Source organism: Myotis nattereri, assembly GCF_964212035.1.
Source record: "Myotis nattereri genome assembly, chromosome: 18".
NCBI classification, from domain to species: domain Eukaryota; kingdom Metazoa; phylum Chordata; class Mammalia; order Chiroptera; family Vespertilionidae; genus Myotis; species Myotis nattereri.
This window is the reverse complement of record NC_138093.1, coordinates 11,389,526-11,408,094: the sequence shown is the minus strand read 5'-3', so window position 1 is coordinate 11,408,094 and position 18,569 is coordinate 11,389,526. Positions and strand designations below refer to the sequence as shown.

Genomic DNA, 18,569 nt, shown 5'->3' with positions numbered 1-18,569 from the left:
TAAGGAACTGTCTGACCAGTACCTACGAGCCGCAATGAGCACCAAGGGGCAGATGATCCAACCAGTAACTATGATGCGCAATGACCACCAATGCAGGAGCTGCCAAGTGACAGCGACTTTGTAGAGTGACCTCTCACACTCCAGGACCCCTCAGGGGATGTCAGACTTCCGGTTTCAGCCCAATCCCCACAGGCCAGGCCAAGGGACCCCACCTACCAGAGGGATCCCGCTCACTCCACAGACACCCTTCAAGCCCTGACACCGCCCCAGGTATGGCTGGGTGGGGAGGGACTGCGGGATGTTGGCTCCAGGGTGTGTCTGGCCCATCTTGCCCAGTCCCCCCACAGGCCACCTTCTAATTAATTTCCTTTCAATGTGCACAAATCCATGCACTGGGCCGCTAGTTAAAAAATAAATGTTGACTTGTGCATGCATGATACATAGAAAGCTCTTGCTGGCACCAATCCAATGCGTGTGTTTTGATCTGTCATTGTCGATCATGAATTTGGTTGACACTTCCATTATAGAGAAAGGGTGAATAGTGATATTAAAATATTTCTTCTAATTAATTTCCTTTCAAATGTACACAAATCCATGCACCAGGCCTCTAGTCTTTTATTAAATACAGAAACAATATTAAAAATAGTAAAGTATAACAAAATATACCTTCCTAGATAAATATATGATAGTGGTACATTTAAAAGTAGAACAATAAAAGTACAACTGCCCTAACCGGTTTGGCTCAGTGGACAGAGCGTCGGCCTCTGGACTGAAAGATCCCAGGTTCGATTCTGGCCAAGGGCATGTACCTTGGTTGTGGGCACATCCCCAGTAGGAGGTGTGCAGAAGGCAGCTGATTGATGTTCCTCTCTCATTGATGTTTCTAACTCTCTATCCCTCTCCCTTCCTCTCTGTGAAAAATCAATAAAACATATTTTTTTAAAAGTACAGCTAAACTACTGAACCATCATTCTAAACCATGTGAAATCTAGCTAAACGAAAGTTCTATAACTAAGGTTTTGAAGCCACCCCAGCTCCTGGGCCAGGAACAGGGCCTCAGGAACATGGGCCTGTTCCCTGCCTTTGTCTCCTGGTGCACACCGTAGCACCAAGCCTGCAATTGCTTGCCAGAGCCTCTTTGCGAAACAGCACAGGGAATTCAGTGCATGGAAACAACTGGTGAAGCAAACACAGGCGAAACCTCAGGATGGATGTTACCATCTCAGAACTCATACAGCTTTCTGCAGAACCTGTTAGTGACTTAGGTGAAAACTTTGGGCCCGTATATAAGTGGCAACCATGATAACCTGACTATGTACATGGATTTAGTGGATGGCATTATTTTTTAACCAATCATGTTGCAAACAGATCCCAGTCCTACAAATCAGCACATCAACAATAATGTGCATCTTCGTATTCAGAACCTGACCAACTTGATGAGAAACATTAAGACCTACTACCAGGAAGTTCTCCAGCAGCTGATCATAATCAACTTGCCCAATGTTTTATTGACTGGCAAAGACTATCAGGAAAAAGTATAGAGGAAATGAAGAAGGTGCTGTTGCTGGGTTATGTTGTCCAGTGTGAGAGGAAAGAGGAATTTCCTCATGGTCATTGAGACCCATGCTGCGATTATGGCCCATTACCAGGAGGTGAGCCATAATCAGGAGAATGTATTTGCCCTGCAATGGATGGAGGTTCCAGACATGGCCCTGGAGGTGCTAGAGGCCCTCCCATGGAACATGGTGTTTCACCTCAGGAGGCTCAGAGATGTGCAAGATGAATGCACGGAGCTGATCGTGGACCTGACTCAGGCATGGAAGTACCTCTAAGCATAGCAGCCTCTCAGCCCCCTCAAGTCTTCTAGTGCCGAGTCCACACCCAGCCCTACCAGCAGCCTCTCCAGCAAGTATCAGCAGCACCTGGCTATGGAGCTGGCGGACACCAAGGCCAGGCTGAGCTGCATCAGGCAGGAGCTAGAGGAAAAGACAGAGCAGCTTATGAATACTACGCATGAGGTAGATCAGTTGGTGACAGAGCTGCAGAAAGTCAAGCAGGAGAACATCCAACTGGCGGCTAGTGCCTGGTCTGTTCGTGCCTACCCTGATGAGCGGGACTCTCTAGGGAGAAGGCGAATCATGTGGAGAGGCTGGAGATGGAGCTAATGCACTTCAGGGAGAAGCTGAAAGACACGGACTTCTATAAAGCCTGCATGGAGGAGCTGAGAGAAGATAATATCACTTTAACTGAAACCAAGTCCATTCTGACGCAACAGCTGACTGCTGCTTGGACCCAGGTTGATAAAACTTTATGAGCTGGAGAAAGAGAACCTGCAGCTGAAATCTAAGTTTCAAGACCTGGAATTGGACCGAGATGTAGACAAGAAATGCATTGAGGAGCTGCTGGAAGAGAACATTGCCCTCGAGACTGCACAGAAGCAGAGCATGAACGAGTCCACACACCTGAGCTGGGAGCTGAAGCATCTATCCAAGAATGCAGACCTGTCAGATGCTTCCAGGAAGTTGTGTTTCAGTTGAAAGAATGCACCACCAGCCACATCCTGAATTTGGAGGAGGAGAATGAGAGCCTACAGAGCACGATCCAGGAGCTGTGGGACGCGTCCCTGGCGCTGGAGGAGAGTAGCCTCATATGCGGTGAGCTGGAGAAGAACCAGAAGCTTAGCAAGATAAAAAAGATGCAGATCCAGCTAGAAAGAGAAAATCAAGAGCAACCAGGATCTGGAGACCTTCGGTGTAGAACTGATCAAAGACACAGAGACGGTGAAGGCTGATAAAGCTAGGCAGATCAAGGATCTTGAGCAAAAAAAAAAAAAGAAAGCATCATCTCAGCCTAGTGATGTGGTTGTTATGGAGAGGTCACAGGTCAGCACTAAGGTCCACTTAAAGGACATCTAGAATGAAAACAAAGTCATTCACCAGACGGTGACAGAGACCAGCAGCAAATTCAGCAAGCTGGAGTTCGAGAAGCAGCAGCTGCACAGGGACTTGGAGAAGGTGAAGGAGAAGGTGAAGTAGGTGGAGGAGCTGGAGGAGGAGATGCACTGCTGCAGAAGGAGAACAAGAAGCTGGCCAAGGCGGTCACCTCCCTGACAATGGCCACCGAGAAGGTTGATACCCTGGAGTGTGAGTCAGAGCCTGATGCTGGAGAACCAGAGGCTGCGTAAGTTTCTAGAGGCCCTGCAGAATCTGTCAGTGCAGTTCTAGGGTCTGGAGTGGGAGAACCAGCAGCTGGATGAGGAGAACCTGGAGTTGCACAGGATTGGGGGTGACCATGCGCTTTATGGGTGCCAAGATGAGCAGATCGAGGAGGAGAAACAGGAGCTTGTGTAGGAGGAGGAGGAGCTGCTGAACACCCTGTGCAAGAAGTAGGAGCACCTGGAGCTCAGCTACCAGAGCATGAGTGCCAAAAACCTGTGGCTGTAGCAGAACCTGGAGAGAGAGCTCAGGGAGCTGGAGGCAGAAAACCAGGCCCTGCAGTAGGATGTGGAAGCCTAGTGGCTACCAAGCAAGCAGTGGGAGAAGTCAGAGAAGGCAAAGATGGTCCTGGAGCAGGAGGTGGCCTAGGTGGTAAAAGACAAGCTGCTGCTGGAGAAGGAGGTGAATAGGCTGTGGCAGCAGGTGTAGCTCAAGGGCATGGTTTTGGATGACATTACCAAGCTGTCCATAGCTGAGAAGAACTGCGCTCTGGACAAGGAGCTGGCCCACAGCAGAGACACAACCACCAAGCTGAAGGAGTTGGAGAAGGACAAGAGAGACCTCACCAAGCAAGTCACCATGCACAAGAGGATGCTGGTGACCCTGAAAGAGGAACTGGTGCTGGGGAAACTGAAGAATCAGCAGCTGACCAGTGAGCTGGACAAACTGAGCCAGGAGCTGGAAATGGTCAGCCTCCACAAGGAGCTGCTGCTGCAGGATAACAGCAACAGCAACCCAAAATACAAGATTTTGGGGGGCAGGAATGAAGTGACATTAAAAATGACACTAGCCATGAAAGAAGGTAAGATTGTGTTCTTAGAAGCACAGGTAGAGAGAAAGCCAGCCTGAACTAACAGCTACAGAAGGCACTTCAGGTGCTAAAGAAGTGTGAGCTCCTCAGGCAGAACCAGGAGGAGGGGAAGCACCTGTAGCACTCTTTGAACCACCCTGTGGGAAGTTGGTTGCTGGTCACCAAGAGGAGAGCTGTGGGCTGAGCCATAAGGAAGCCACCATAGAGATGCTTAAAGTGAAGGACCTGGCCAGCGAGCTGGAACGGAACAATGCAGCTCAAGGATCAGCTGCAGCACATGCAGCACATGTTCTGAGACCCAGAACATGGCCTTCAGCAGTCAGATCCTGACACTGCAGAAGCAGAGTGCTTTCCTGCAGGAGCACACCACCATGCTGCAGACCCAGAAGGCCAAGCTACAGGTGGAAAATTCTACTGAGCTGCCAGAGCACCTTGCTCACCGCACAGTATACATTACTCCAGAACCAGCAGGTGGCCAAGGACAGGCAGCATGAGAACCTGCAGAAGCAGAAGCAGCTGACGGCAGCCTATGAGGCCCTGCTGCAGGATCACGAGCACCTGGGCATGCTCCACGAACACCAGTCTGAGGCGTATGGAGCCAGCACAGCTCCCTGAAGACATTTCATCGGATCCTGGAGTTGGAGCACAAGGCACTTGGGGAGAGGCACGAGGGCATGCTGAAACATAAGGCAGAGCTGGAGGAGCTGGAGAAGTCTTGAACAATGAGCAGGAGGCTCTGCGCAGGAGCAGAGAATGAACACCATCACCACTGATGAGAACCAGAGGCTGTGGGAGAGCTAGACAGGGTCAATTTCCTGCACCAGCATCTGAGGAGGGAGTACAAGGAGCTGTACGCCCACACCAATGAGCTGAAAACCTCGCTAAATGACATGCAGATGGAGGTGAACTGCTGGCAGATGAGTTGAAGGAGGGGCACCAGATCATGGACATCTCATTGATCAAGCTGGACAACCACTGCGAGCTGATCTCCCGGGAACTTGGAGGAAGAAAATCATCACCTCTCGATCCAGACGTTGAATGAGCAGAACCAGAGGTTTCTAGAGCAGAACATGGAGAGCAAGGATCAGTACCACGAGGAGCAGGAGCAGTACATAGACAAATTAAATACCTTACAGAAACATAAGGAAAAACTGGAAGAAAAAATCTTGGATCAGTATAAGTTCTGTGATCCTGCTCCAAAGAAGAAAAACCACTGGAATGGAGTCAAAGACTTAGTAAAATTCATCAAACCAAAGAGAGTTCCAGAGAATGACCAGAGTCAACCACAGACAGCCCTCCATGGACGCTGGAGTCCTCAGACCAGGCCTCGCCCAGTATTTCTCAGCCTCTTAAATCGCAGTAGTCTCTCTCCAGGGCACCCCATCATGCTCAAACTGGGTAGAATAGTGAGACACCCAGAGCGGGGCCTGCAGGAAAAGGCCCTGGGGATCTAATATCAAAGAAAGGGTCCCTGCATGGTGGCAGCCTTGACCTCACAGATGCCTCCTCTGATCCCCCGGCTGTCAGAACTGGGCTCCTGGACCTGTTCATCCTCAGCCATCACAGGTTGATAATCACTGTCTTAAAGGAATAGATCTAGAAAGCTCTAAGTGTACATTAAAGCTTAATAGAAATAATTGCAGGATAATACATGATTTAAAAAATTATCTGGACATCATCCTCACCATCATCATGGCTCTTCTTCACCACAGATGATCATTCAATGACTTTATGCCATAACCAAGCCACTGTGCTACGATGTCTCTTACCCTCTCTCTCAGGCACTTTTCCCTCAAACAATCTCACACTCCACATGTTAATTCGTTTTTAAGTTTTATTTTTCAGTTTTTCTTTATAGGCTTAGTTTTAGTAGCTGGATTTCTGTTGGTAGCCTGTAGATTTTATTACGTTAGGAGTAAAATTTTTTCACTATGTTAAAAGCATCTGGTAAAGCTGGAGTTAGTAGGGTTTTTTGTGGGTTTTTTTTTTATATATAAATTTTGTAGACTTTCCTTCAGGCAAAAACTAGCCAGGCTGTTTTGCTGCAAAAAGTAAATTAGGCTTATGATTGAGATATTAGATCAGGTTCTCTAACAGCTTGCAAGTAGATACAGGAAGCGTAAACACAATTACCAAAGGGTTCTTTATTTTCATGCACTGTACCTGGTAACCCATCTCAAAGAAGCCCTTTTATAAGTTACACCAAATATAATTACATTTGTTTAAGCCCTGGCTTTTATCATCATAAGAATAAATAAGACTGTCACATTCACTCAAACACATACATACACACAGATTAACTTGAGTACTAAAAATGTATTATAGTAGTATTAAGTTTTCTTGAGTTTAAATTTAAGACCTATAATAAGAAGAGCAGCTTGTAGAAACACTTGAGAGATGGCAAGGGTCCCTGCATGGTGGCAGCCTTGCAAGACTACAAAGGTCTCTACAAGAACTCTGTAGAATGGCTCAAGCATGTCAAACTCACTGCCCGCAGCAAGTCTGACATGCTTGCTGTAGATTAATGTGTAACAATAGTTCCTGCTATTTAGTGCTATGTAACAAACCATACCAAAAATACTAGCTTAGAGTAATAACTTCATTTATCTGGCTCTAAAATCTGAAATTTGGGCAGGGCTCAGTGGGGACAGTTAATCTTTGCTCCACTTGGTATCAGCTGGACAGGACCTTAGGGTAGAGGCTTGAAGCATTTCACAGATCACCCACTCACAAGTCTGGTAATTGATCCTGGCTATTGGCCCAGTCTCAGTTTATTTCCAATTGGGCCTATCCATGTGGTCATTTTGTGTGAGTCTGGGCTTCCTTGTGGCACACTGACTTGTTTGAAAGTTAAGCATTCAAAGAAATAAAGTCACTGTTGTGACTTGGTGTCAGAAGTCATGCAACATCACTTCCGTCACATTCTGTTGATCAAATCAGTTACAAATGTCCAGTCTGGTTAAAGGGGAGGGAACACAGGCCTTGCATCTCAATGGAAAAAGATCAATTAAACATTATAGGAATACCATGTGGAATGGAATACATATAACAATAATTGGAAAATACAATCTCCCACAAGAAAAGTTCCTCTGTGTCCAAACTTAGGAGGACAATACTTCACAACTACTACATATCAAACATGGAAACATTACCCCCTCCGCTTCTCAGTGCCAGTCATTCAGTTCCTTGCAATCAAATGGATTTTAAGAGAGATTGATGCGTTCACTACCTGAGGATGTGCTTTCATTTTCCTCTTCCCATCCTAGAAGAGATGCTCTACTTCATGATTGAGGGAGAAAATATTTGCCTCTGCCTCACCAGGCATTCTCCAACCCATGCTCTTTCTATTTATAGGAAAGGGTGACGCCCAGGCAAAAGGGGAGTCCCAGCACAGAAACACCTCCCAAGTGACACCTTAAGCTGTGTTTCTTCTGATTGTAACACCACCCCTAAGTAAAAAAGATCTTTTCAAGCTCAAAGAGAGTCTCTTTTGAATTTCACAAAACAAAAGAATATTTCAAATTGGAGTTTAAACAGCATTGTCTATTTTAAAATTATATCAAAGTTTTATAGGTTTTTGTGTCAGGCTTGTAAACTAATATTCTATAAAGTTATGTGGTTTATACATATAAATTTCAAGGGTTCTGAATTCAACATCTTTAGCTCAAAGACGTTGAAACTGCCATCTTTCCAAATTAGTAATTCAACTTTGTTACTGGTTCTCTCATTTGAAGATTCCTCTAAAAGCAAACTAGGGAGTCAAAATTTTTTTTCTTGAAAAAATGCCAAATACTTACTGAATCTAGCAGCCTAAATCTATTTCTAAGGATCAAATTCTAAACAGGGTCCAATTCCAATACCCAATTTCAAAATAACTCTGTTCAAGTATGCTATAGATACAAGGCCAACGTGGAATGTCAGGGGATGTTATTTCAGACAAAAAGGAACTCCCTGCAACTAAGGAAATAAAACTCCAATAGGTCTTACAAGATAATGTATTTGAAAAGTTAATTATAAATTAAACATAAATATATGTGTTCAACTTTCCTATGCATACCCCAAATACCTTAAGATAAACAAAGGCCTAGAAATTAAGAGGGCATAGAGAGAATTTGTTGCTCAGTTAACTTAGAAACAGACAAGACCAAAAACTTCCACAAAACATTGATATACAACTTTCTAAGCACCAGCACAAGTTCTCTTACCCAGCTCCTCTAACTTAAATCCTAATTGAAATGGAAAATGGCATTGCAGTCTCTCACCCCTTACATTCTCCAGATCATGTAAGTCTTCTTCACCTTTTAAAAAGTGGATCTGCCAAAACCGGTTTGGCTCAGTGGATAGAGCGTCGGCCTCCGGACTGAAAGGTCCCAGGTTCAATTCCGGTCAAGGGCATGTACCTGGGTTGCGGGCACATCCCCGGTAGGAGATGTGCAGGAGGCAGCTGATCGATGTTTCTCTCTCATCGATGTTTCTAACTCTCTATCTCTCTCCCTTCCTCTCTGTAAAAAATCAATAAAATATATTTAAAAAAAAAAAAAAAGGCACACCTGCCGCATTAAAAAAAAAAAAAAGTGGATCTGTTCAACAATGAGACACCCAAAATTCTGCCTTTTGCCCCAATCGATGCCAATTTTTAATTAAGGTACAAATGAACTAGCAAGAAACCTGCTTGTTTCCCAGAGGAGAGTGTCTCTCATTTATGTGATGACTTTAGAGAGTGGATACCCAGTCATATCAATTTCCACTCTGCTGGCCCTCTAGGGTGTCCCAAATGAAAGGGATATGCTGGGTGTGAAAATCTCCCATGCTATTTCCCACACCATTAGAACAGAACGTTAAAAAATAATACATAGAAACTCTATATTCTTAATATGAACAGTAGCTATTTAATTTATATAATTCAGCTGAGTTGAAACATATATGTAATCATTTCCCCTGTGTGGCTCCATAATCACTTAATTTAGATACATTTGATTTAAAAACTTATGATGAAAGGAATATGCTTTTCTGACTGTTCAACTATTTTACATTAGGTCCAGCTATCAATTACAAATAATGCTTAGCTATTAGTCAAACAGATAAAGTGGCTTAAATAATGTAGGAATTTCTCTTTCGTGCAAAATAAGTCTAGAAATGGGATTTCAAGCTGATAAGCATAATTTAATTCGAGAACTGAGCTGCACTATCTTAACCCATAATTTCTCCATGACCCAAGAGACTTGCTTATCTATCACTATCGTTAGTTTTTAATTTTTTCAGTCAAGGATCATTCCTTATTTACTTTTTTAGCCACAGCACCTAGCAGATATTGGCTCTAAATGGTATGTGTTAAATGACTAAATGGACAAAAGAAATAAAGAATAAATGAAGGACAAATCTAGTGAGGGGAGAATTAAATGTATAATTAATACACAAGGCAGCAGTACATTTATTGCTCAGTACTTCATTAATGGAGGTTTGTATTATATACACCAGAGAAAATATTATAGGGAAAAGTGATATTTAAACTGGATATTGAGTGATGGGCAGGATTTTAATAGAAAAAAAAGTTGTGTGTTGGTGGTAGGAACATAGGGTTTGGAGTCAAAGACTGGTTTGCAGTCCTAACTCAACCACTAACTAGATATATGATTTTTAGCAAAGTAAGGAAAACTCTCTGAGCCTATCTATATCCTCATCTATAAAATTAATTTCATAGATTCTTGAGAGGTTTTCTCTTTCAACTCTTCTTTTAAATATACACCATCTCATTTTATTTCATTTTTCTTATAAATTCTTCAAAACATATATCTACTTTTTATGAACTTGGGATGTTTAATTTTATGTACCAACTTGCCTGGTCCAATGGATATCCACATTAAACATTATTTCTTAGTGTCTGTGAGGGTGTTTCCAAATGAAATTATTAATCAGTAGACTCAGTGAAGTAGACTGCCCTCCTCAATATGGGGAGGTGTCATGCAACCCATTGAGGGCTTGACCAGAACAGAACACAGAAAAAGGGAAGATGTGTCATCTTGCCTGTCTATTGAGCTAGGACATTTTCTTCTACTACCCTTGGACTGGAATTACAACACTGGCTTTTCTGGGTCTTTGGCTTGTATGTAGCAGATGGTATGACTTATCAGACTCTATAACTGCTTAAGCCAAATCTTCGTAATAAATCTTTTTTCATATATATTTATTATATGTTATACTAGAGGCCCAATGCATGAAGATTCATGCAAGAATAGGCCTTCCTTCCTCTGGTTGCCAGCACGGGCTTCCCTCCAGCACTCGGGACCCGGGCCTTCGCTCCGGGCCGGAGCCACCTCCCACCTTCGCTCCGGGCCGGAGCCATCTACCACCCACTCCGGCCGACTCCGTGGCCACTGCCCAGAGGCGACGAAGGAAGCCAAGCGTCCCGACCCCTGACCGAAGGAAGCCAAGCGTGCCGCCCGCTGGGGCCGGCTCTGTGGATCCGGCCGGCGCCGCCATCTTTGTCATGGAGTGATGATTAATTTGAATATTACCCCTTTTATTAGTATAGATATCTCCTATTGGTTCTATATATCATAAAAAGGTATTTTCTATATATTTTACACATCTATCTATATATTTATATCTATAAGCATATAGATATGTAAATATATAAATATCACCAATTGGTTCCATTTCTCCGGAGAACCCTATAAGAAAACTTCTTTTTCTTATCACAAAATAGCTCAAAAATTCCTTCAGTTCCAAGATGCTGCGCTCAGTGTCTATTAAACATCTTTTTTCACTTGTTCATTAAATTCATTTATTTATTTCCTGGTAATATACCAGGCCCTGAGGATTCTACACTGAACAAGACAGATGATTTAAACCTGTTTCTTACATTCTGGTGAATAAGACAGACCATAAAAAGGGAAATTTAATTTGGGATAAATGCTCTGAAGGAACTAGCATGGTGATAAGAGGACAGACATTTTAGTTGAGGAGATTACAGAAACCCTAAGTCAGTAGTATCTGAGCTGAGATGTGAAGATGACATGACTCAGCCATATTAAGAGCTAGAATTACACCTGAGAAATGCCCAGGAAGAGGGAATAGCAAGTGTAATAACTGAAAACTGAAGAGTCTGAGAAACATAAAGAGGGTATTTCAGTTAAGGTAATGCCAGTTGTTAAGATAATTAAGCTCTAAAATCTCAGTGGCTTGAGAGTAAACCTTTTGTTTCCCATTTACTTAAAAGTTTAATTGATGGCTGGGATTTTCATCAACATCCAGCTGACAGATGAAGGAAGAAAGAATGGATTATATCTGAGGGTCCTTTATGGTCCAAGCTTATAAGTAATATGTCACCTCTATGCCTACTTCACAGGCAGGACTCAGTCAATGGCCACACCAAAGTGCAAGGGATGATGAGAAACATCATTTTAGGATTTCGGTCTAACTGTAAGTTCAGGAATGGTTTGCTGATGCACTACCCAATCTCTGATATAGGCTAGAAGTTAATCATTTAAGTTTGGGAGGGGTGGGGTGAGAGGACAGAAAGGAGGAGAAAAATGAGTTGGAGAAAGAGGTAGGAAGAAAAACAGATACAGTAACTTGACATTGAGAAGTATGCAGGAGCAAAATCAGGCAAGCCTATTAGGACATGGGAAGGAGCTCTAATTTTAATCAGAGAGCGATGGGAATCCACTGAAAAGTTTTGTGGGGGTTTTTTGTGGGTTTTTTTAAAATATATTTTACTCATTTTTTTACATAGAGGAAGGGAGAGAGATAGTTAGAAACATCTATGAGAGAGAAACATCGATCAGCTGCCTCCTGCACATCTCCCACTGGGGATGTGCCCACAACCAATGTACATGCCCTTGACCAGAATTGAACCTGGGACCTTTCAGTCCGCAGGCCGATGCTCTATCCACTGAGCCAAACCGGTTTCGGCTCCACTGAAAAGTTTTAAGCATCAAAGTGACATGATTGACTTTATCTTTTTTAAAAGATTTCTTGCCGTGGAAAGAATGAATTTGAGAGGAACAAGAAGGTTAAGTATCTACTAGAAAAGTTTAGATGGAAGATGACCAAGTTTTGCTAAAAAGTACTAACAGTGGAGATGGGGAAGAGTGGTTTGATTTGACATATATTTTGGATGTACAACCAACAAGTATATAGATGATTGGTAACCATTTCATGATTAAATGAATAATGGAATATACAAGGATGCCTAACATTTACTGCGTACATTCTGTTTGGACTCTGTGCTAAGTGTTTTTATGTGGATTATGACATTTAACTTTTTTTAAAAAAAAGAATTTATGCCGAAACCGGTTTGGCTCAGTGGATAGAGCGTCGGCCTGCGGACTGAAAGGTCCCAGGTTCGATTCCGGTCAAGGGCATGTGCCTTGGTTGCGGGCACATTCCCAGTGGGGAGTGTGCAGGAGGCAGCTGGTCGATGTTTCTCTCTCATCGATGTTTCTAACTCTCTATCTCTCTCCTTTCCTCTCTGTAAAAACTCAATAAAATATATATATATAAAAAAAAGAATTTATTACCTATAGTTTTACATATGTCTCCTTTTCCCCCAATTGGATCCCACCCCACCCCCCGACATTTAACTCTTACAGCAATCTTAGGAAGTGGGTATTACTACTCCACTTTACATATGAGGAAACTGAGGCTCAGAGAGATTAAATCACTTGCTCATGGTTAGCCAGGCCAGGATTAGAACACACATTCTGACTTCAGAGCTCTTACCAGAATGGCCCTAAACAATCAAGTCTCTCCTAAAAGTAAGATGTCTATTAATGATAATCTTCAAATGACCCCAAACTCATAGCCCCACTATTCCCTTCAACCCTAGATACACAGAAAATTTTCAAAAAGCACAGTCCAATACTTGGTAAACTCAAAGATGTTGGAGATATTTATGGTGCCCCATCTTTTGGGGAATTCACATCTTGTTTTTGAAATCCCTGCCTTTGGTAACTCCTGTTAAATCCAGTTGTAATGTACTTGTAAGATCAATTGCTCAGAGGACAGCCTGTTCTGAATTAGAAAATTGTTGCTGCTAAGGAGCCCCTGGGGGAAGGGGAATTGGGGCTGGAGGGCTGCACATGGGTTCAGCATGGCAGGCCTCTATGCTGATAATGAATGGGGAAATGTGGCCTGTAAGGCCCACAGAAAGAAAAACACTTAAGCCTCTTGATGAAAGGCCAGATGAGAAGGTAAGTGTTATAATTCAACTGAAAATAAAAGCCAGCAGCGCGTTATTCTTCCTTCCCGGCAGACAGTTTACCGGACTGCTTTCCTGCAGCTCTAGTGGCAGTGATGGATTATCTGGGAAGGTGATGCAGCTGAGCTGATCTACCCCCTCCTCTCCAACCCCCAAATCCCCCTCAAGCTACAAGGTTTCAGGCAGTTTTAATCCCTCTTAGCCTCCACTCTCCCATGGATCACAAAACAAGTCCCAGGAGTTGCAGGGCCTGGAGAGCATCCTCCCAAGCTGTTTCCTGAAATCCAAGCCTGAAAGACAGGAGTTGGCCTTCAGGTGCTTGCCAGAGACTCCATTCATTTCCCTGCTGGTAAGGTTGTTTCAAAAGCCTGGAGCTAAGAATGACTGAGTCTGGCCTCAGAGGGAGCAATGATTGTTCAAGAGTGGCTCCTTCAGGTATGTCTGGTCTGGGGTGAGCTGTTTGTTTCGGGAGGCCCAGACATTGACATGGAGGATGCAATGTCAACGTTTATTGGGGTGGAATGGAGGACTGGTTCCTCTGTCCCAGTCACTTTCTGCATCCACTCTTTAATGCAGAGGACTTTGCTTTCTGCTCTTCTTGCCCCTATTCTGGGTCCCATCAAGATCAAATTGAGTTGCCAACCCTTCCAAAGCCATTTTATTTATATTAGGCACTCTTTGGACTCCTCAAAACCTTCCTAGAGCTATGCAACTCCAAAGTTTTTGGAGGAATCATATACAATCAAGCAGTGATATGCAAATTGACTGTCACACTCTTGCACAAAATGGCCACCCTCATGTAATCAAAGTTGGCCACCACAAGATGGCCGGCAGGGGAGGGCAGTTGTGGGTGATCAGGCCAGCGCGGGAGGACAGTTGGGGGTGACCAGGCCTGCAGGGGACGGCAGTTCGGGCAGGAGCAGGCCGGCAGGGGAGTGGTTAGGGGCAGATCAGGCTGGCAGGCAGAAGTGGTTAGGGGCTGATCAGGTAGGCAGGCAGGCGATCGATTAGGAGCCAGCAGTCTCAGATTGTGAGAGCGATGTCCGACTGCTGGTTTAGGAATATGGTTAACCCAGATTGTGAGGAAGGATGTCTAAACCGGCAGTCGGACATCCCGCAAGGGGCCCCAGATTGGAGAGGGTGCAGGCTGGGCTGAGGGACACCCTCCCCGACCCAGTGCACAAATTTCGTGTACCAGGCCTCTAGTATTTTTTATAAGAAGGCCATCCTGGAGTCTCTCAAGTCTGTACATGGCTATCTATTACGCTTGCTGTTTAAAGGCTGGCCAGAATCTCTACACATAAAGCAAACAGGAACTGTCAGAATAAGACAAGAGTCATCTTGTCTCTTTAAATGCTTTGCTTATTCCCTCTGAGCAGCGGCTCTCAACCTGTGGGTTGCGACTCCTTTGGGGGTCGAATGACCCTTTCACAGGGGTTGCCTAAGACCATCGGAAAACACATATATAATTATATATTGTTTTTGTGATTAATCACTATGCTTTAATTATGTTCAATTTGTAACAATGAAAATACATCCTGCATATCAGATATTTACATTACGATTCATAACAGTAGCAAAATTACAGTTATGAAGTGGCAACGAAAATAATTTTATGGTTGGGGGTCACCACAACATGAGGAACTGTATTAGAGGGTCGCTGCATTAGGGGGGTTGAGAACCAACTGCCTCTGAGGATCCTACATTCAGTACCTGATGCAACAAGTAGCAAAGAAAGAGTGGAAGAAAAGCCCCAAGACCAATTTATATAGGGATGGTTAAACCTGTTTTGAGAAGATAATTTTCCATCAAGAACCACTCCATCTTTTAATACCAAGCACATAGTTCATAGGAAATCCTTTCCGACTATTCCACGAAAATTTACTATTTTATACCATGTCAATTTTATACAGTCTGGAATAAGAAATCCTACCCAATCATAACTGATATGTGCTCTAAGTCTCAGTACTGAAGGAAGATGTGGGTGTGATGGGTGTGATAAAATGGTATGGAGTTTAGAGTGGAACAAATCTGGGTTCAAATGATATCACTTATAAGTAGGGTCTTAAAGTTTTTTAATTTTTCAGCTGTAAAATGAAGATAATCCCTGAAAACTACTGTGGATATTAAACATGTAAATCCCCTGACAATAATGTGTCCTTTTTCTATGGAAGCAAATTTGAATTAAACTAGAAAGGAAACCAAAAAATAAAGACGCTGTTTTTCTTCCTAGTTACAATAGAAATATGGTCTTTTGTATGAATATAACATGTAATGCTTTCCAAAGACTGTTCACAATCAATTTGTATCATATTCAGTCTTCAGAGTCCCATAAATACATTGCTTCAACCCTAAGTCAATAGCAGAAAAACTAGAGGGATGAAGGAAGAGAGGGAAGGAGGGAGGGAGAAGGAAACAGTGTAAGCAAGAGCACAAACAAGCAGATTCTATTTCTGATCCTCAGGACCTTGTATTCCAATTGGGGACGTAAGGCCAACCCATGCAAGAGCCAAGAAACAATGCTTGCTTGTAGGGGCATGATTAAGAGCAGAATGCATGAAATTTGTGCTCCAGTTCTTCAAAGAACCGTGAACTGGAATGGCCTGGAAAGATTGCCTGGCATGTAAATGAGGCCTAGTAGGAAGCATAAACTGAATATACAGAAAGAACAATGCATTTGAGGCAACTGCCAAAGCCAGAGCTTCTCAACCCTGCCTGCACATTAGCATTACCTGGGGAGAACTTTTAAAAATCTAATACCTGGTCCTCACCCCCAGAAAGTCTGCTTTATTGGGCTGGGATGGCACCAGATATCAGACCTTTTTACAGTTCATCCTAGTGATTCTAATGTGCAGCAAAGGTATTGCACATTTACTCACTTCCACAGAATCAGATATATCAATCTCTCATGAAAAAATGTTCTATTTGTGAGAATTAGTTTAAGAGTTCAGGTTTTGCTTCTGTACTCTTCTTGAACATAGATGCAAAATGTGTATTATAAATTATATATCCTGAAAACGTATCATTTAATCCCAGTTTGGCTGATTCCTGCTACATCATGTTCTTATTATGTAAATGTATTCGAATGAGTGTATACTATCTCACTGACTAGCTGGTTGGTTTTAGTGCAAAGTCTGGGCTTCAGTTTCACCTATAACACAGAGCAGATGGACTAACTCAAAGGCCTTCATACTGGGCTCCACAGTGGACTCTGAACTTCCCGGAAGGCCTCCATGGTCTATTTGAGGAACAAGGGACACACACCAGACTTCAACTAGAGAAGTTCCATTTCTGTTTGTATTTATGAAGCTCCATTTGTATCTGTTCAACATCTGGCTTATAATAACAGAAGAAAGGAATGAGGCTGGATGTCAGTAAAATGAAAGAGTAGGCAGCTCCAAACACCTGTCCCAAAAAAGCACTATTCACGATAGTCAAAAATCAGAAGCAGTTTCAGTGTCCATCAGTGGATAGATGGATAAACAAAATGTGGTGTTTGCCTACAATGAAATATTTATCCATAAAAAGAAAGTAGTGATATATATACTACAATGTGAATGAACCTCCAAAACATTATGCTAAGTAAAAGGCCACATGTTATACAACTGCATTAACATGAAATACTCAGAATTAATAAATCCATAGAGATTAACTGCAGATTGGTGGTTTCCATGAGCTGGGGGAGGGAAGAACAGGGATAAACTACTTAACAGGTACAGGATTTAGAGTGATGGGACTATTTTAGAATTAACTAGATATAAGTGGTGGATGCAAAACATTGTGAATGTACTAAATGACATTGAATTGTTCACTTAAAATGATTAATTTTATATCAGTAAATTATTTTTAAAGGGCATAAGAACTATTATTAAAGTCCATCTCAGGTCTAAAATTACATAACTATGACTCTGTGAAATACATTAAAAGAGTAACAAGCACCAATAAATTATATAAAGGTGCTCTGTGAGTTCAAATGAAGAATTGGGCATATGAGGAAGGGCTTCATGACCAAGGAGATAGGGAATTCTACATGGAGATGGTAGGATAGCACTCATACAAAGACACAGAGGTAAGAACTAGTAGAGGAGCAGTTGGCGGGAGAATTGGGGCCATGCACAGGATGGGAATCTAAGGCTGATAATGTGGATCTAAGCCATACTGAGGAAGACCTTCAAGCCAAAGTAAATATGTTTAAATTTCATGTGGATTAAAATAGATTATCTTTTGCCGAAACCGGTTTGGCTCAGTGGATAGAGCGTCGGCCTGCGGACTGAAAGGTCCCAGGTTCGATTCCGGTCAAGGGCATGTACCTGGGTTGCAGGCATATCCCCAGTAGGAGATGTGCAAGAGGCAGCTGATCGATGTTTCTCTCTCATCGATGTTTCTAACTCTCTATCTCTCTCCCTTCCTCTCTGTAAAAAATCAATAAAATATATTTTAAAAAAATAGATTATCTTTAAAAGTTTTTGGAGTAAACAAGCTATGTAATTGGAATTCGACCTTACCATGGTTGCCCTGGCCTCAGAGTGTAAGGGAAAAGCTGTAGAGAGGCAGCACAATAGAGTGGTTAAGGGTTGCCTGAATGTGAATCCCAGCTCTGCCATACTCCCTCCTATACATCCGTGGCCCAAAAAGCTATCACATATGACACTATAACTTTTAAACCAACATTTTAAAATATCATTTGAGTCTTTTAACATTTTATTCCATTTTATTTAGTAATAACAGCTTTATTTCCCCCCCTGACCCCGATCTTTCCAGACATAAAACTGAAATATAGCAAAGAAAAAATCCTGTCCCAAATTAGAGTTCAAAATGGCTGAGCCAGGGTTCAAACCCAGATGGGTCTTTATTGGGAGGCCCAGACTTCTCATCATAAAACCCCTTGGGCCCTTTCCTCCACCATGTGGCAAACCGACTTGCTGGGCAGCTTCTCCTTAAAGTGGTTTGGAGCCCAGGCCTTAGCACTAAAAAAATGGGGCATTAGCATTTCTCTCTGCATTCATAGACATCCTTTCAGTTTGGCTTATTCTGACACCATATTTCCTATAGCAAAGGAAATGCTGTGGAAGATGGGAGCTTTCAGATGTGGACTTGATTGAAATGGGTGAAGTTTGTTTTCTTTTATGTTCTATTTCTCTCATGCCTTCATAAGCTAGTGGATCCAGATGGCTGGAATCTCCAATTAAAAACAAAGAGAACACTAGGGAAGGAACAAGGGAGAGAGAGAAAGATACCAAATGGTAATTAGGGATGAGACAGCTGAAATGGCTTCATGATGGTAAAGACCCTTTTATTCCAGAAGAATGTGTGTGCAAATTAGTCTTTTTCTCCTTCTGCA

At 42.8% G+C, this 18,569-nt stretch overlaps 1 pseudogene across 1 annotated transcript; it reads left to right on the top strand.

Annotated features, from left to right (window-relative positions):
• The first annotated feature begins 1,207 nt into the window (after nucleotides 1-1,207).
• On the top strand, nucleotides 1,208-5,389 carry LOC308534577 (protein Daple-like; annotated as a pseudogene). Its single transcript has one exon. The product of its transcript is annotated as a protein Daple-like (transcript).
• Nucleotides 5,390-18,569: the final 13,180 nt, after the last annotated feature.